Source organism: Rhinolophus sinicus, linkage group LG01, assembly GCF_036562045.2.
Source record: "Rhinolophus sinicus isolate RSC01 linkage group LG01, ASM3656204v1, whole genome shotgun sequence".
Classification (NCBI taxonomy): domain Eukaryota; kingdom Metazoa; phylum Chordata; class Mammalia; order Chiroptera; family Rhinolophidae; genus Rhinolophus; species Rhinolophus sinicus.
Genome location: NC_133751.1, coordinates 101558536 through 101577341, shown reverse-complemented (window position 1 = coordinate 101577341; position 18806 = coordinate 101558536). Strand labels below are relative to the sequence as shown.

Genomic DNA, 18806 nt, shown 5'->3' with positions numbered 1-18806 from the left:
AATATAACCAAAGCAGTAACACAAATTCCAGGTTCAAAGGTAACCTAGGAAAAGCTGCCTCCTTACTTCTTGAGTGTTCCTTATGAAACGAACAATAAGCAATATAGAAACAAAGCAGTGGATGCATATCATTCAAGAGTGCACTTGTAAAGAACCTCATCTTATGTTTTTGTCTGATTGTAAGTATATTTCAAATTGGATGATCAAAGGAGGATTTAACACCGCTTCAAAAGGTGTTAAATGCAATAGGATTCTGATGCTTATTTGGATTCTGATTTCAATAAACCAAACCAACTGTAAAAAAAATGAAATTATCAAAGAAATTTGAACACGGATTAGATATTTGCTAACATTAAAATTATTTTGTTCAATTGGGACAATGACATTGTGGTTTCAGTTTTTTTGAAGTATTTATAGACGAGATGATGTGCCGTCTGAAATTTCTTCAAAATAATTGGAGTGGTGAGTAGAAAGTGGGTGGACATACTGTGGTGATTTTAAAATACGTTAAAAAATTCTTTGATACTCCTTTCAAGATGTGGAGATTGATTTCTCTCTACTTGAGTATAGGCTATATGTAGTGACTTAATTCTATCAAATAGAATATGGCAAAAGAGACATTGTGTGATTTCCAACATTAAGTCATAAGAGTCATTGTGGTTTCTTCTTTATCCTGTTGTATCTCTTGCTCTGTGGGGAAACAGTGACTATGTCATAAGGACATTTCAGCAGCCTTGTGAGGTGAGGAAATGAGTCTTCCTGCCAATATCCTCTGAAGAACTGAGGCCTCCTGCCAATAGCCATGTGAGAGGATCACTTTGGAAGTGAGTCTTCTGGCCCTGATTATCCGTCAGATGACTACATTCCAAGCCAACATCTTGACTGCAACGTCATGAGTGACTCTTAGAACCACCCAGCTGAGCTGCTCCTAAATTTCTATCCCACTGAGACTATGATAATAAATGCTTATTGTTTTAAGCTACTAGGGTGTTTTTATTTTTCATTTTGTTTTGTTTTTGCAGCAATCAGTAACTAACATTATCTATGAAATCATATTCTCTATCTGTTGAGTTTTTGTTGCTGAATAAAGAAAACATGAGGGATTACTGTATCTATCTTCATGAATACTTTAATAACTATAATAAAACATTTTAAAACTGATTTTCATTTTTCTTTCTTTTGTAAGGATGTAGTTTGAATGGAAACTGTTGATATTTTAGTTAAAAATGTAGTAACTCTTAGTTCTATTTAAAGAGTCCTTTAAACCCCTTTGCTACTTTATTCCCCCAATAATACTTAAGTACATTTGGATTAGCCTCATCATTTTCTAGCAACTTTCCAAAAACAATAAATCTTAATGAAAAAAACAAAACAAAACAAAACATGTAGGGCTATAAAATAGAGACAGCACTAAGAAGGCTCTTGGAAAAGCCATTTAGGCACCTCCTCACATCATAACCTTATCACTCTCCCACAAATAAGCATACTCCGTGAATAAAACAGTGTGTTTTCTTGACGAACACAGTTGCCAGATAAGATCCTTTGGGCTCTGACTGTAACAAAATAAGACTATAAATATGAAAATATACTATCTTTAAAGATTGCTGTGATATGATTACCTTAATCTCTATCTAAAATGAATATAATCACTGAATATGTATTTAATAGCCTTGAACTAAGTGCTAAATGAAATTGAAATACATTTTAACTTAAGAAAAACAAAGTGTTGTTTTTTTTCCACAGAGTGAATTCTAAAGGGTTTACTTTCTAAAGTTTTGAGCGTGGCTTTTAAAAATGTAAGTACTACAGATCTTATTAAGTAGAAAGCATATGCATATTCTTTCTATTATTAACTATAATTATGCAGTTATAAAGGGAAATAATGCATATGAGACACATATCATGTTCGATACATTTTATTATATTGATTTCTCATATGTTCCCTCTGAGTTTTTTTCTCACACATATAGGAAGAAACAAAATTTCAGAGATAAATTCTCTTGCTAGGATTACACAGTTAAAATGAGAGTTAAAATGAGTGGTTTTTGATTTTAGATTTGAGTTTCTCTGAGTATAAATTCCCAAATTATATGGAGTATCATTATGTGCCTAGTTCGGTGCTCTATTCAGTGTGGACAGAACAAAGGACTACAACATAGCTTCTGCCCTCAGTGCACATTTAAATTTTGAGGAAACAAAACATTAAATGGGCCATATTAGTCCATGAAAATATTACTGGTATACTGCATGGGACTACTATAACCGAAATGGAAATCCACAGGAATTAGGGATATATGTAGTCAGCAGCAGTTGATGAAAATTTCATGGAGGAAATGAGATTTTAGGTAAGGTTTAAAAACAGTGTAATTTAGGTGCACAGAAGGAAGCACGAGGATATTATGGGTTGGAGAAACTTCATATAAGAGCTCTGAATGATGACACTGAAGAGAAAGGTAGTTGTGTGTTCCTGGGAAGTCTGTTGTCCACTTCATACCCCTTTTCTTTTTGCTTCTTTTTGTTGGAATACAGACACCATAACTGGAGCTGTGAGGAGAACACCCAAAGCGTTGGATAACTTCATTGAATTGCTCAACCAGCACCAACAACGGCTCATCTGAGGGTTCTTGTTATGTAACAAAAACATTCCTGTATTTGTTTAAAACTCTATAGTTGAGTTGTATTACTTATTGCCACAAACATTCCTAACAGATACACAATGCCATATAATATTCCAGGTAAAAGAAATACCACTGAAAATGCACTCGTCTTGGGCATAAAAAGTTTAAGCTGCTATAACTGATATATTTGAACAGAATTCAGTCTGATGTCAAGTCTAATCTTTGGCTAATAAATCTTGGTAGGACGTCTGAGAGAAGCAGGGTCATAGTTTCTTTTAAGGTCCTATGTTTTAATCTTCTCCATATAGTACTAGTATCTGAGATCATCCCCTGAAAAATAGGGTAGAATAAAGATTATGAACTCTTGTGGAGAGAAGTCCTGAGGAACATCTATTTGGAATGTTAACAGAACCCTCGTGAAATAAAACAAAAGGCTGGGTAAGCAACTGTGGAGGTCAGTTGGAAGTTAATAAACTAGTATTTATTACTTTCAAGAATTAAATTCTGTGCTCAACTGTGGTGATTGGGTTTAAATTAGTTTGTGCGATTTTCTTACTTCTGATACATTTGGAAAGAATAGATGACAATATTATAATTAGTTTTATACAAGATATGAAGAAAATCATGATCTGGGCTTTCCAGTTTAAGAAACTGATGATTTTAATAGCTCTGACTGAAATGAAGCGATTTTAAAGGAGTGCTTGTCTTGGAGGAAGAGAGAATTTCCCTGTTGGATGTACTGCATTCGAGTACTCCTTATGTGGACTTGTGGCGTAAGCTGCTGAGAACAGGCAGAGACAAAGGCAGTGGGTTGTGAATGGAGTCCTACATTTAGAAGTAATCAGGGAAAAGGAAAAAAAAGTGGCTGATTTGATAAACTGCTAAGCTAAAATTGCAAGTATCGAGAACAGAAATGTGAGCTTCCATTAGAGACAGGCAGCAGTGTAAGGAAAGAAAAACATGAATAGAAGAGGAGCAGTTAAGACGGTTAAGTGTCAAGAAAGCCAAGGAAGGCTGGTTTGGGGGCTCAGGGGAGCAACACAGTCAGGGCAGGGCTGAGGATTCAGGCCAGACCCAGTGTTGGAAGCCTCCGGTGGCTGGTAGGAGAGCAGTGCTGGCGACTGCTGAGGGAGACGAAACCCTGCATTCCAGGAGGGGTGTAATACACAGAAGGAGAGAAAATTAAGTACAAGCTGTGAGAGGAAAAGCTTCTGATCTCTGTCCCAGTAAAGAAATGATTCCAAAAAGCACCTGTGAGGGACTGACATGAAGTTTCAGGAGGATGGAAGACGTTTATTCTCCTTGTGGCAGCTGTTGGAGGATGCAGACGCTAGAAGCATAAAATCCTTTTGGTTTAATAATTTAAAATAATATCTTTAAAATCCTTTGCTTTGTTTCAATATGATAAATGCTTTTGAACTTTTGAAAAAAATTGTGTGAACATTTTGAGTTGTACGAGGATTATAAAACATTGTTTTCCTCCCTTTATAATAATTAATCAGAATATGTTAAGGTAAAGAAAGTTGCAAGTATTTAGCTTTTTCTTCCTACTTTTAAAGATCAAACAAAAGTTTTTACAATATGCCTAGACAGAAAAAGACGTCTTTTGTTCATTGAAAAACTTTATGTATGAATACAAAATGCTTTTGTATCCAACTTTATGAAATACAATTATTCTTTGCTTTCTATATTCTAATCATAATTGGATGGCATCAGAAATCTGCAAAACCACATCTTATTATCATGGCTCCATACAAAATGGCTGTTATAAGATTATATACAAAAATTTGATTTTAAAATAATGGCACTGCTTTCTTCTAGGATCTATGTAGCAAACAGTTGTACACCAAATATCTACATTAAATATTAAAATAAAGACAAACAATAAAATAACTGAAAAATGATCCCATGCCTTATGCTATCTATTAACTTTTACTTAAGATTCATATGATTGATTTTTCTTAGGAGGTTCATGCTAAGAAAACAGATGAAAGAAAAAGTAAAACCATTTAACAGTGATATGTGTGTTTGAGATCTGAGTTTCTTAAGACAAAACAAAAAGAGAGACACGATCTCTTTTTGTCAAATGACAGCTCTATAAATAATCATGTTCTTCATTTCCCCTTGGTTCTCAGAAAGCACAAATTGAAATTTTTTGAAACAGATTAGTTTTTTTGGCATAATTATTTATTTATTCTGTCTTTATTACTAGGCTTTTCTATTATTTTCAAAATTTATTTTATACTAGTTTCGGGCATACAGCACAGCAGTTAGATAATTTGCATAACTTATGAAGTGATCCCCAAGATTATTCTAGTACCCACCTGGCACTGTACATAGATATTATTAGCTTTTCTATTCTTTCTCAGACTTTATGGTTTACTATTTTATGATATCTCCTTTAATGTCATCAGTTTTTTTATACCCTTTTTGGAAGAGGGTGGAGCATAAATGATAAATAATGAATTACAGTGGGGGATACGTTTTAAAACCTTCAGTGGATGTCTGACACCGCAGTTTTCAAACTGAACTCTATGAACTCACAGTATGGAACTCTATGTTTTTTCTTATACGTATACATGGGGGAGGGAAAAATTCCAATCCTTCCCCTCTTGGTTTCTATAGTTGGTAAAATAACTATAATAACATGAGGAATATGTTCACCTGGGGAATTCACATAAGCATGAAAAAATTCCAAAAACTGTAAGGGAAAATGAGGTATATGTGGTGTGATAATTAAGTGCGCGAATTCCTCCTAGTTAAAGTGCTACACACCTCATTGCTGAATATCATCACTATGGTCACCTTCGAAGGACTCCCCTTGGGAAGCTATGCACCAATGCCAGTGCCTAGTCCACCCTTCAAAGCCATTTTGGAACTCTTTCTGGAATGGCCATCAGAGCTGTCATCGTGTTACCCTGATATCCTGAATGTCATCAAAATGCCTTCCTTTCAATATTTCCTTTATCTTTGGGTAAAGAAATAAGTCATTGGGGGTCAGATCAGGTGAGTGGGGAGGGTGTTACAATACAGTTATTTATTTACTGGCTAAAATCTCCCTCACAGACAATGATGCCAGAGCCATGAATTGTTGGCAAAAAGTTCAGGTCGTCTAACTTTTTCACACAGCCTTTTCAGCACTTCCAAATAGTAAACTTGGTTAACTGTTTGTCCAGTTGGTACAGATTCATAATGAATAATCCCTCTGATATAAAAAAAGGTTAGCAACATTATTGCAACAAGTCCACAAATTGTCAGACGTGGCATATGTCATTCTGGACTAAGAGAAGGAGGTAAGGGTCTGGGAATTCAAAGGAAATTAAGGCAATTCTCAGGGAGATGTAAAGACTTAATGTTCTGTAAACAAATGTTTATTGGGCCAACTAGAGACAATGGTACACTGAGGATATTGATCAAATGGGCCTTGCTGGGTTCCTCCCTGTCTATCACACTTAGTTCAGAATAAACTATAGTTATCTATGATGATAACTCCTTCCCTGAACAGGCCTTCTATCTCAAATTCTTTAGTCAATTAGAGGGAAGGTCAAAAGTTTCTTCCTGAGGTTTCTGGGCCTTAAAAACAACTATCTTAAAATAATCAATATCCCAAAGAGACATATTTTGGTGTGGCAAACTCTTCTCTTCTGTACATACATACCTATGATAAAGTTTAATTTATAAATTAGGCACAGTAGAGATTAACAATGATAACTAAAAATAAAAAAGTACAGTTGTAATAATATACTGCAATAAAAGTTATGTGAATGTGATTCTCTTTCTGTCTCAAAATACCTTTTTGTACTATCCTCACCTTTCTTCTCATGATGATGTGAAATGATACAATGCCTTCATGATGAGATGAAGGGAGGTGAATGACTCCACAGTCAATCTGATAACCAAGATGGCAACTAGGTGACCCACAAGCTGGTACCCTATAGAGAAAAGATATGCTGGACAAAGGGTTGATTCATGTCCCAAGCTGAATGAAGCAGGATACTGTGAGATTTCATCACATTTACCTCAGTAAGAATCAGGAAAACAGAATTTGATGGAAATGAAAACTATGCATTTTAACATCATTCTTCATTTTTGTCTGAGTTTCCAACAAATGTTTGATTTTAATTTGATTTGTGTTTAGGATGATTTGCGAGTGAATTTATAGGCTTGCCCATCTCCATTGCAAATTGACAGCTGGAGGGCATTCAACAACCACAGACCTAAGGCTTCAAAGTACAATCTACAATTGGTTGGAAATCAAGAAATCTGCATCAGTAAAATTTCAATTTTACTTTACAGCTGGCTTGGTTTCTTGTTTATGTTCTTTTTCAAGTATTTGAGTGAGTTTTTTCTTGTGTTTTATAAGCTTTGTACTTATTTAGAATAGTTTTATCAACCTCTTGCAAAGGAGTGGAGTCCAGGAGAGAAGTATTATTTTGGCTGAATTACTAAAGAGAGCTGGTAAAATCAACAGTTTTTAATATCCTCTGACACCATTAGACTGGAAGGTCTTTTCTAAATAACAACATATACTTAATTATAACATCTTGGCTTCATTGATATATTTTTACTATTTTCTAACCTACTGACATAGTTGTAGAGAAACTGATATGTGCTTTAATCAGAGAAAAAGTCACTATTTAAAAACACTAGATGTTAGACTATTTATTAAAGAGATTGACTCAATCTCTACAGCTACAAATTGATATTTTCTAAATGGTAAATTAATTTCTATAACAGCTACCCAAAACTCCTCCTGAGTTTTCTTTATCTTCCTAGGAAAAAGACATATCACACCAATATCCCAAATATGACAGAGAAAATCAATGAAACAAAACTTTGATTATTTGAAAAGTTCAATAAAATTGACAAACCTTTAGCTAAACTAAGAAAAAAAGAGAGAAGATGAAAATAACTAAAATCTAATATTCAAATGGAAACTTTATTACTAATCTTGTAGAAAATTAAAAAGGTATTAAGAGAATAATAAACAATTGTACACCAACAGATTTAATAATATAGAGAAAATAGACAAACTCCTAGAAACACAAAAACTACCAAACTGACTCAAGAAGAAACAGAAAATCTCAATCAACATAGTAAAGACATTGGTGGAGTAGTCAAAACCGCCCAACAAAGAAAAATTTAAGAACAGATGAGTTCATTGGCAAATGCTATCAAACATTTAAAGAAGAATGAAAGAATTACCAGTCTTCCTCAAACTCTCCCAAGAAGAAGGAAGAGGAGGAGAAGGAGGAGGAGAAAGAATATTTCCAATACACTCTATGAGTCCAGCATTACTCTGATACCAAAAAAAATAAAAAAGAAAAAAAAAAATCACAACAAAAGTAAGCTACACAGCAATATACTTTATGAATATCCATGCAAACACCCTTAACAGAATATTTGCAAACCAAATCCAGCAACACATTTAAAAGATTATACACTATTACCAAGTAGGACTTATCCCAGGAACTTAAGAATGGTTGAATATAAGAAAATAAATTATCTTAGTATACCATGCACTTTGAACAAAGGAAAAAAAAATCCATGTGTTCATCTCGATTGATGCAAAAAAATCATTTGAAAAATTTTAAATACCCTTTCCTGATAAAAATGCTCAGCGAACTAAAAATACAAGGGAATTTCCTAACATGATGTGTCATATTGATGAAAAACCTATAGCTAATATCATATTTAATGGTGAGAAGCTAAAAGCCTTACCCATAAGTTCAGAAACCATACAAGCACGTCCACTTTTTCCACTTCATTTCAACACTGTAATAGAAGACTTCACAAGAGCACTTACACAAGAAAAAGAAATAAAGATATCCAAATTGGAAAGAAGAAGCAAAACTAATTCTATTTTCGGATGACATGATTCTGTGCATACAAAACACCAAAGAATCAGAAAAATGCTATTAGTGCTACTCGGAATTGCAGGGCACAAGATCAGCATATTAAAAGTAGGTGTGTTTCTATATACTAAAAATGAATAAGCCAAAAAGGAAATTAAGAAAATAATTCAATTTCCAAAAGAATCTAAAGATACCTAAACTACCAAAGAATACATTTAACTGAGAAGTGAAATATTTGTACACTGAAAACTACAACAGAAAAAATGCTGAAAAAAATTAAGGAAGACCTAATAAAATAGATAATCATCACATGTTTGGGGATTGAAATGGTTAAAATTGCAATACTCCCCAAAGTAATCTACTGATTCAATGCAATTCTTATAAAAATTCCAATTACTTTCTCTGAAGAAATGAAAAAAAACCTATCCTAAAAATCATATTAAATTACAAGGGGCCCTATATCACTAAAAACAATATTGAAAAAGAAAAACAAAGCTGGAGAACTCACATTTTTTAATATATTTCAAAACCTACTATATAGCTAAAGTAATTGAAACAATGTGATACTAGAATAAAGATAAGCATATAGATGAAAGAAATAGAATTTACAGTGCAGAAATAAACTTAATATCTATGGTCAATTGATTCTGACAAAGATATCAAGACCATTCTATCTGGGAAGTAATTGCTTCAACAAATGGTCCCTGAATAACTGGATAACGACATGCCAAAGAAAGAAGTTGTACTGCTTCCTCAATCCATATGTAAAAACTAACTCAAACTAGATCAATAACCAAAATATAAGAAAAGTATAAATTAGAATAAAACATTGGCGTAAATCTTCATGACCTTTGATTTGACAATAGATTCTTAGATTTGAAAACAAAAGTACAAACAACCAAAGGAAAAACAGACAAATTAGACTTCATGAATTTAAAAAAATTTTGAGCATCAAATGACATTATCCAGAAAACAAAAAGATAACTTGTAGAATGGGGAATATTTGCAAGTCCTATACCGTGTTTCCCCGAAAATAAGACCTAGCTGGACCATCAGCTGTAATGCTTCTTTGGAGCAAAAATTAATATAAGACCTGGTCTTATTTTAATATAATATAAGACCAGGAATATAATATAATATAATATAATATAATATAATATAATATAATATAATATAATACCAGGTATAATAATAATATAATATAATGTAATGTAATGTAATGTAATGTAATGTAATGTAATGCAATATAATATATACCTGGTCTATAATATAATACAATATAATATAATATAATATAATACCCAGTCTTATATAATATAAGACCAGATCTTATATTAATTTTTGCTCCAAAAGATGCATTAGAGTTGATGGTCTGGCTGAGTCTTATTTTCGGGGAAACACGGTATACAGTAAGGGTTTAATATTTATAATATGTAAAGAACACTTACAACAACAACAAAAACAATTCAATTTAAAATGAGCAATAGAACTGACTAGACATTTCTCCTAAGATGTGGCCAAAAAGCATATGAAAAGATGGTCAACTTTATTGGTCATTAATAAAATGAAACAAAACCACAATAAGAAACCACTTCATACTCACTAAGATGGTTATAATCAGAAAAACAGAAAATAGGCGCTTGTGGAGATGTGGAGAAATTTGAGCCCTCATACATGGATGTGGAAAACAGTTTACCAGTTCATTAAAAGTTAAAGGTAGAAAGGAGATCCAAGATGGTGGAGTACATAAACCTGTGCCTGTTTCCTTCTGTGGACACATTAAAATTAAAACTAAATTATAGAACTATCAATCTGGAGAACAATCTGAAGTCTGGCTGAACAGTTTTATAACTAAGGCTATAAAGAAGTAGTCATGTCAAGACTGGTAGGAGGGGCAGAGATATGAAACGGGTTGGCCCCAAATCTCCGTGTGGTGGTTGAGAACCAGGAAGGATATCTAAGCCATGGAGTTCCTCCCTGCCCAGAGAAGCAAGATACCTGGGCCCCACATCTGCCTCTCCAGCTCAGGTTACTATGTCGGGAAAAGGGGCCTCCACAATACCTGGCTGTGAAAAACAGTGGGGATTCCGACAATCTGGGGAGGACTAAAGACATTTTTTTAAATGACCCACGCACAGACTCTCTCACTCACAGGCACTCACCTAGGGTTCCAGGGGAGAGATAGTAACTCATGGGCATAGGACACATATGAGAGAAGGAGGGCAGACTGAGGTGTGTGGCATCAGAGCAAGGGCTGGGGAATAGTCGCCATTTTCCTGGTGTGGGGTCCTTCTCCTATGCAGTTGGTAGGCCTGAGCTATCTTTCCTGTGTTGAGCCATCCCCCACAGGCCAAATCGGAATCTGATACACCTGGTGAGCCCTGTTCACTCCACACTGGTGACTCCCTGAGATACCGCCCGACCAACTCTCCCAACACCAAAGGCACTTTCTTCTCCAAGAGCAGCCAGCCCATCCACAATGTACTCTTTCTTGAAAAACTTTTGGAGTCTGCAGTACCCAGGTAGGTGGCAACTGGCCTTGGTATGCTCTTAGACTTTTGTTGAGTAGCTCCAGGCTTATCATTGACACCAAACCAGAGTCTATATTAACCTCTTGACCACAACTCTTTCTACTCTTGTGACTCTCTGAGACCCCGCTTCACCCAACTGATGTACCAGATAAGGCTCTACCAGCAGCTGAAACTTAAGAGAGCCATCAGGAGGCAACAAGCCTTGGGGTGTCCTTTTTTTTTTTTTTTTTTTTTTTTTTTTGCGGACCCACCACACGCCTGGTACTGGCGACAGTAACCCGCATTTTGCAGCATGGCCCCTCCCACACAGCTCCAGGGTTAGCACATGCAGCGCTAAAAACTGCAAATCGCTTTGTAGCTCCTACCAGGTAGTCTCCAGCCAGTCACAGGCAGTAAGTGACCTGGGTCTTCAATGGAGCCCCTTGCTATAAGCCCTAGAACCAACATACTTGGAAGTTGGCTTCAGACCATAGCAGAGCACCACCCAATTAACCCCATAACTGGCATACCCAAATGGTAATCTCAAGAGGTCCAGAGGCCACTGGGGAGAATACCACTCAGTGGGGTAATATCCCTGCACAATAGCCTGTACATTGTGGATATGGCCAAATCCCATAGCCAATCAAACTGAGGATTAATACTACCCACTAATGTGCCAACAGCAATAAGGCTCAACCATAACAAGAGGACACACATAACCCACACAAGGGACACTACTGGAGGACCCAGAGCAGGTGCCAAGGGAGACTGTGCCAGGGCCCCACAGGGCACCCACTACATAAGGCCACCTGACCAACACTGGGAGACATAGCAGCCCTACCTAATACATAGAAACAAAGAGAGAGGCAGTCAAAATGAGGAAACAAAGAAACACATCTCAAATGAAAGTACAGGAGAATCTCCAGAACAGAATTAAACAAAATGGAGGGAAGCAACCTACCAGAGACAGTGTTCAAAACTATGGTTATGAGGATGCTCAAGTAACTTAATGAGAACTTCAACAAAGAGTAGCAAGCATTAAAAAGGACATAGAAACCATAAAAATGAACCAGTCAGTGAAGAAAACAATAACTGCAATGAAGAATGCAATAGAAAGACTCACCAGCAGACTAGATGAAGCAGAGGATTGAATCTGTGATTTGGAAGACAAAGTAACAGAAAACAACCAATTAGAACAACAACAACAACAAAAAAAAGATTCCAAAAACTGAGGATAGTTTAAAAGATCTCTGGGACAACATTAAATGTAACAACATTCACATCATAGGGATACCAGAAGGAGAAGAGAGAAAGCAAGGAATTGAGAACTTATTTGAAGAAATAATGACTGAAAACTATCCTAACCTGGCTAAAGAAATAGACATACAAGTCCAAGAAGCACAGAGAATCCCAAAATGAATGGACCCAAACAGGCCCACACCAAGACACATCATAATTAAAATGGCAAAGTTAAAGACCAAGAGAGAATTCGAAAAGCAGCAAGAAAAAGGCAACTAGTAACTTATAAGGGAGCTCCCATACTATTGTCAGCTGATTTCCCAACAGAAACTTTGCAGGCCAGAAGGGATTGGCACAAAATATTCAATGTGATGAAAACCAAGGATGTACAACCAAGATTACTCTAACCAGCAAAACCCCCACTTAGAATTAAAGAATAGATAAACAGCTTCCCAGACATAAAAAACTAAAGGAGTTCATCATCATCAAACAGTATTACATGAAATGTTAGAGACCCTTTTCTAAGACGAAAAAAAAAAAATCAAAATTATGAATAACAAAATGGCAATAGCTACATATCTATCAACTATTACTTTCAATGTAAATGGATTAAATGTTCCACTCAAAAGACATAGGAGGCTGAATGGATAAGAAAACAGAACCCTTACATATGTTGCCTACAAGAGACTCACTACAGATTGAAAGACACACACATGGAAATTAAAGGGATGGAAAAAGATATTGGAAATGAAACAAACTATCAAAAAACAAACAAACAAACAAACAAAAAGCTGTGGTAGTAATACTTATACCAGACAAAATAGACTTTAAAACAAAGGCTATAACAAGTAACAAAGAAGGACTCAGTAATCCCACTTCTGGGTATTTATCTGAAGAAAACCAACTGCTACTTCGAGGGGACGTATGCATCCATATGTTCATTGCAGCATTGTTTACAATGGCCAAGATCTGGGGGCATCTTGGGTGTCCATCGATGGAAAAATGAATGAAGAGTATGTGGTACATACATATGATGGATTATTGCTCAGCCAGGGAAGGGAATGGGTTCTTGCCATCTGCAGTGACATGGATGGACCTGGAAGGTATTGTGCTGAGTGGTATATGTCAGACAGAGAAAGACATATGCAATGTGATTTTACTTATGCATGGAATTTAAAGAAGAAAAACAAACAAAACAGAAACAAACAAAAACGTTGAACATAAAGTTACCATAAGATGCAGTAAGTCTACACCTAGGTATACATTCAAGATAAGTGAAAATACTTGTTCACAAAAAATTTGTGCAGGAAAGTTTACAGCAGTATCATTATATAATAGAGAAACATGTCCATCAATCCAAATACATCAATGAATGAATGTATAAAAAATACACATGTGATAAAATATTACCTAGTCATAGCAAAGGAATGATGTATTGTTATATGCTAAAGCTTGGATGAACCTCAAAAAAATTAGGCTAAGTGAAAGACTCCAGACACAAAAGGGCAAATACCGTATGGTCCTTTATATATGAAATATCCAGAATAGGCAAATTTATAGAGACAGAAAACAAATTTATAGAGATAGGGGATAAAGGGACAGAGGTTGGGAAATTATTACTTTCAGGATATAGGGTGAGGTGATGAGAAAGTTTTGAAACTTGAGAGAAGTGGTGGTTATACAACATTACGAATGCATTAAATGCCACTGAATTGTACACTTTAAAATGGTTAATTGTATGTTATGTGGATTTCATCTCAATTTTTTTTAAAAAAGGAGAAAATAATAGAACCTACACATAAGAATATTGGAGGACCAAATGAAATAAGGTATAAGGCATATACACTGCTTTAGCATAGTGCTTGGAACACAAGAAGCACCTAATAAATGCTATCTCTAATAAGAATAATTGTCATTTAAACTCATTTTGTTATTGTTATCCCCATCTCAATCTATATTTTTATCAAAAATTTGTCTGAAGATTTGGATGGAAGGCACAAAGTCAGGCACAATCATTAATATGTTGAGTGGCAGTATCAAGGTTTAAGAGTTCTCAACAGACTCAAAATGCATGATAAATTTGGAGCTAAAAGTAAGAATTTACCTTAAGATTCAAAATATTGCCAGTGGAGGAAATCTAACTGATATAAACACATAAAGATGTGACAATTAGGTAACCAACATACTCAAAAGAATCATCGTCATATGTATCAAAAACCTATTGTAGTCTTTGACTTCATTAATAGGGAGAATCCACATTGAGGGAAGCAAGAGTTTCTCCTAGTTCTGCAGTTCTTGACTCTGTCTGAAAGGTTGTGTTCACATCTGGACGACACACTTATGGAAGATTTTTATGGGTTGAAACATATTAAAAGTAGGGTAAAATACAATTTTACTAGTCCTGAAATTTTGCCACAGGAGGATAATTGAAAAAATAAATGATTATTTTGGATAAAAAAATCAAAAGATGGTTTTGTAAAATTGGTATCATCTTTTTACATATATAAAGCTCATTTTGTGAAAGATTAGTCTTGGTAACTGTACAGGTCTGGTAAAAGACATTGGTGAAAATAAATAACCATGAAAAAAAGATATGTAATTAATGTGAGAAGGAAAAATCTAAAATTTCATCACTGACATGATATTTGGTATCTTATGTAGCAGCAGCTTCCTACCCGCAGAAATAATCCACCTGAAGCTATAGAATGCATTTCAGGAATGATATAGTTGGCAAGTATAGAACTTTGGATCTACTACCAGCCCCCAAAATAGTACCTTTACCTGTGTTATTTTGGCCAATTTACATACCTTCCTTAAGCATTCTTTTTTTTACCCACTGTAAAATTAGACAATCTATATTATGAATTTATAATTTTTAAAAAGCACCTCTGAAAAAAATGCAGTCTGATGCCTGACATCATAACACTCAAGAAATATCATCTCTTATTATTCTAACCTTGCATGTAATGATGGACTAGATTTTCTCTAAGATTGTGTCCAAATTGATGACACATCCATACAGTTGAAACGAGATAAAACTACACAACCAACGGTGGACGTACTGCTCCCGTCATTAATGCTAGTTAGATTATTCCCATGTTTGGAATTACTATGTTCAAGATCCTTTCCTCCAGAATATGAAAACCAACCAGAGAATTTGTCTTGGTAGATCCTCATCTAAATGGAGCAAGGTCTGAACTGCAGATTATCCAAATCTGAGTAATGGATGTGTAAATACAAAGCATTAACTTTATTTAGAATAGACTGACCTATGATGAACAATTTTAGGATTCTTTCTTTGGCAGGTTCTCAATAGTATGTCATAGAATTTTCATTATCTTCCTAGTTATGTGCTGAATATGATTTTATGAAATCTGTAAAACTCTGTCAAGAACTATTCTCAGATGTTAACAGTGCATGCACTAACAGAATATTGAAGTATTTTAAGGATTTCAAGAATTCCAACAGTTCATCAAGGGATATCTTTATTCTTTCTAGCACACACTTCTAATTGTTTTCTTCTCCCTTTGCTTCTTTATTTTCTGTTCTCTTCATTACCTAGCCCACCCTAGAATCTTCCAAAGTGTTTGCATTTATTGTTCACTTTGTTTTATAATTCTCTAAGTTTCATAAATGATTTAGATCTTATCCTATTTAATTTAATACTTATTTTCTAATATTGTAAGAATTAATATTTATTTTTCTATTAATGTTTATAAAGAGTGTGCATGCCTTTGGAGAAAGGCACCCCAGAAAGCGGGCCAAGTATCCTATATCATCTTTTCTAAAGGCTAGTGATAGCTATGTTGTCAAAAGAGACATGGCAAATTATCACAAACTCTACTAACTAAAAGTTCTATCACAAAGTTCTGAGGTGGACTGAGCCCCACTATTGAGCGTGAAATAACCTGCCATGTGCATGGCTGGCAATCATATGGATGTAAAGCACAGCAAGTAGAACACAGAGTTATCAGAGCCTGCGTGTGGGTAGAGCCTCTACAGTTCTGTGGGGAGGATGCTTCTAGAGGCAGGATGTCATTTTGTCCTTTCTGAAAGGGAGTTATACCAGCCTCCTAAGATCTGGACTCATCATTGGAAATCATGAGAAAATTTGATTTATAAAGTCCCCCTTCATATTTTCACAATCACATTTTTATACTGTTTTAATATAAAACTCAGGTTCTAAAACTCTGCTTTTTTCCTTTTTTTACATTACTTTCATTCTCTACTCTGAACAATTGATCTTAATCTTTTACTTACTAGACTGAGTCTTCATGACTAATGATCTTTACCTCCCAGCACCTGATACCATGCCTGGGACATAGTAATTATCTAACACATATTAATGGGTTGTTATTAAACATTTGATATTTGGCTTGAATACATCCTCTTTTTCTTTTCAGAACTGATTTCCAAAATGTTGCTAGTTAATAAATTACTAATGACTGTAAATATTGAATAAGGTGTTCACCTGATGTTGTAAAGATTTCAAAGATATACTTCCTCTGACATCAAGGAAATTGTTTTAAAAATAGAAAATAGAAAATAAAAACTTAAATAGAGCTAAATCATGATATATATATATATATATATATATAGATAGATAGATAGATAGATAGATAGATAGAGAGAGAGAGAGAGAGAGAGAGTTAAAACAATAACTTTCATGGTTAAATGGGCTAAACCACAAACTGAATCAAACTAAACAATATTAGAAATGGCCATTATAGGATATAAGCAATTAAAGTTCAAGAGTGAAGAGATGCTATTGTAATTGTTATGTAATATGATTTAGATGTGTAGTTAATAGCTGTTACTGGAAATGCAAGGGGGACACTAGAATTACAGGGAACACTTCAAACAGAACACCTGAGACTTACAGGATTGGCAGGTAGGCCATTAGAATGCAAAATGGGTAAAGCATTTTTGGAGAGGAATCAGCAAAAATCCTAACAAAGGTAATATATAACATAAGCTTGGAAAGTGGGGTGTAACAAAACAAATAAACAATCCTTCAAAAATCTGCACCTTTAAAAGATCTACTTTTTGTTTGTTTTAATTATGGCCAAAATGGATATCTTAAGAATATTTGCACACAAGGAGAATTATTTCCTGGTCTTTCTTGTTGGAAAGTGAGCTGAGGGACAAAGAAGACCAGCTCTTTTGGACCAACAGGGAAATGACAGATATTGGTAGTTTCCTTAATCACTTCTCCTTGCAGGAGAAAAATTTGCTGAAGTGGTTAGACAGGAGTCAGGGTATCCCTCCTGATGAAAATCCTTCCCCAGTGAATTTGGGTCAGAGAGATGGGGCTGGGCCCTGGAAATGATTCATTCCGCTGATGGCTACCCGTCCCCAGTGTCCCCAAGAACCGCCAGATATTTCAGCTGATACTTGAAATCTTGCTTGGCTGGGGTATGGCAAGGAGGAAAGGTGACTTGAGAGGAGGGTGCCAAATATCCATAGGGCCAGGCCAAACAGGAAAGCAGGTGTTATGGGCTGAATTGTGCCCCTGCCCACCCCTGCAAATTCCTAACCCTCAGTACCTCAGAATGTGACTATATTTAGAGATAGGGTCTTTAAAGAGGCAATTAAGCTAAAATGAGGTAATCACGGTAGGATCTAATTCAATATGACAGGTGTCCTTATGAGAGGAAATTAAAACAAAGACACACAGAGGGAAGACCATGTGAAGACATAGGGAGAAGACTGCAACCTCCAAAATAAGGAGAGAGGTTTCAGAAGAAACCAATTCTGTTGACACCCTGATCTTGGAGTTCTAGCCTCCAGAATTGTGAGAAAACAAACTTCTATTGTTTAAGACACACAGTCTATTCTACTTTGTTATGGCAGCCCATGCAAATGAATACAGTAGGATCTCAAAAGGAGTCTCAGTGTGGAGTTTGATTACACCCATTTGGAGAAAACAGGATAGGTTATCCAACAGACTAAGAACGTCAAATGCTTCCCAAAATTTTCATTTTGTACCTCTACATTTACCCAAGGGGTGTGTAGAAGAGTGACAAATCCTTTCTGAGGGCAATGTGAGACAGGACGTTATTCTATTAGGCGATACATTTTAGTGTCTATTTACATTGAGCACGTGGTGAGTAGAAGGTATATATAAGGTAAAAAAATAAGACAAGGGCCAAATTGCTCTGTATAAAAAAAGAATGAGCTATGAGAGGACAGATGACAATTTTTTGTGTAGAGAGTCAAAAGTCTGGGAGGCCTAGGCCAAAGGGAGAAGGGTGGGAAGGATGAGACCCAGGGGTGAGAGAGGGAAGGAGGTGAGAATGCAATTTGCTATGGCTTTGCAGTTTACCTTGCCTACACCATCTGAGATTTCCTAAGAGATTTCTCTACAGGTGTTGATGTGAGTGAATTTAGTTTTGAGACTGTAGAGAAGTATTGCACAAGCTGACAAGTTTGATGCAGGCAAAAACAGAGACTGCTCTGGGGGATGACTCACAATTGACCTCAGCAATTAAGATGACCTGGGAAGGGTGAAAGGATTCTGTTGCAAGTTAGTGAAGCACTGGCTTGAACAGGTGGGATTGAGCCAAATTGTGGATGGCAAGCAG

General features: G+C 35.4%; 1 long non-coding RNA gene across 3 annotated transcripts in view; it reads left to right on the top strand.

Annotated features, from left to right (window-relative positions):
• LOC109456547 (uncharacterized) overlaps nt 1-4522 on the top strand; it is a 76724-nt gene extending 72202 nt beyond the window's left edge. For all 3 annotated transcript variants that reach the window (XR_012496845.1, XR_012496844.1, XR_012496843.1), the window contains 2 exons: nt 1744-1796; nt 2530-4522. This is a non-coding gene — a long non-coding RNA (uncharacterized LOC109456547). The remainder of the gene's footprint in view (nt 1-1743; nt 1797-2529) is intronic.
• The last annotated feature ends 14284 nt before the right edge of the window (nt 4523-18806 follow it).